This window comes from Nannospalax galili, unplaced genomic scaffold (assembly GCF_000622305.1).
Source record: "Nannospalax galili isolate Female #2095 unplaced genomic scaffold, S.galili_v1.0 scaffold95, whole genome shotgun sequence".
NCBI classification, from domain to species: Eukaryota; Metazoa; Chordata; class Mammalia; order Rodentia; family Spalacidae; genus Nannospalax; species Nannospalax galili.
Window position 1 is genome coordinate 5,050,439 of NW_008342393.1, and position 1,574 is coordinate 5,052,012.

Consider the following 1,574-nt stretch of genomic DNA (forward strand, 5'->3'; position numbering starts at 1 on the left):
TTCTTGTAGAGGGAGACTGTGGCAAGAGCTCTGGCAAGTGGGGGATGGGATTAAACGGGTTCAAACTACCCCTCCCCTTTTACAAATCAGAGTGCCCCCGGCTGATGGCAGACCAGGTACGCGAGACCACAGACCTCGAAAGTATTGGGGGGACTAGGAGACTGCTAGCGTGTTCGCTAAGGAGGACTTAAGTCCGGCACCCCAGTATCTACTCTGTGGACTGGTTTCAGGAGCACATGCCCCACATTCCAGGCAGATGGATTTTGTACTGCACACTCACCTCTGCCTAGCCTGGAATGGCCAGGGAGACCCTAGTCCTTTCCATCCATAGCACAAAGCACCGGCTTGATGAACGCCCAGCTCCAGGCTACCAGAATGATGCCGACTGGCTGTATTGCCATCCCAGATAATGACACTTTCTCCTGGCTTCCACCTGCCAGCCCAGAGGCTCTCTGGGACTCAGGGTGGGAGACTTCAAGTCTCCCTTGTAGCCCCTGAGAGCCCAACTCCCGCTCTGCTGTGGAGAAAGGGAAGGGGGGCAGCGGGAAGCTTGGTGCCGCCCTCACTCTGCAGCGCTGCTGCCTCTAGTGCGCAAAGCAGGATGTGAGCTTGGGTCCCCCACCCCCTGCTCTGTGAGTCTTTGGGAAGCTCTTCAAATCACCCTGTCTCCCCACCCTTTGCCCCTTCTTCCTTTCTCTCTGAACCGAAGAAAAGGGGAAGGTCCTCTGAGTCTGTGGTCCTGTTAACTGGCACATCTTGAACTGTGAGCCCCCCAGCCACAGGCCCTTTTTTCTGTGGCAGAGATGTGGAATGGGAAGAGTATCACTGGCAAGGAAAGGCTCTGAGAAGCCCTCCTGTCCACACCTAACCACACCATGAATGGGAAATTCCATCAGTTCCTGTCCTTTTTCTCAGGGGTCAGTGGAAGATCTTGTTTCCCCTCCCTCCCCACACTTCCTAAAACCAGACCTTTTGGCTAGCATCTTTGCCCACCTCCCTTGTCTCCAGGTGGAGGGTCTGGAGGCAAAAGCTGATGTGTGTGGGCCAGTGTTGGAAGAAGGGAAGTGAAGTGGGAGCCCAGTGTTAATCTTGAGGCTAGGGGAGCAGGCTCACTCTGGGGAGTGGTGGTCTTGGGTATGTACCTATGTCTCTATGTCTAGACTAACTAGCAGCTTCGCTGAAAATATGTTGAGAATAATTTATTGGCAAGGGAGCTGTCTGAACCATGCCCCCTTCACTTCCCATCCTACCCAAGTGCCGAGGGCAACCTGTGTTCCCATTTTCAGAGGGACTAGCCTCAGCCTTCCCTCTTTGGCATCTGTGAGGCTTCCATTGGTTTTAGGAGATTCCTCATGTGGGTCATGAATATACGACCCCCCAAGGGACATGAGGACAGTTCTCCCCTCCCCAATTAACTGAAGCTATTTAGCTTTATCTTACTTTTTTTTTTTTTTTGGCCCCTTCCTCTTGCTGCCTCATTGAGAGATCAGATTTCCTAGACATAGGTAGGAAGTGTGTGTGTGTGTGTGTGTGTGTGTGTGTGTGTGTGTAGAGATATACGGAGGTAGGGAGTG

At 52.9% G+C, this 1,574-nt stretch overlaps 1 protein-coding gene across 18 annotated transcripts in view; it reads left to right on the plus strand.

Moving 5' to 3' along the window:
- Nucleotides 1-1,574, plus strand: part of Cacna1g (calcium voltage-gated channel subunit alpha1 G) — a 65,384-nt gene that overhangs the window by 1,970 nt on the left and 61,840 nt on the right. The gene's annotated exons all lie outside the window — the stretch shown is intronic.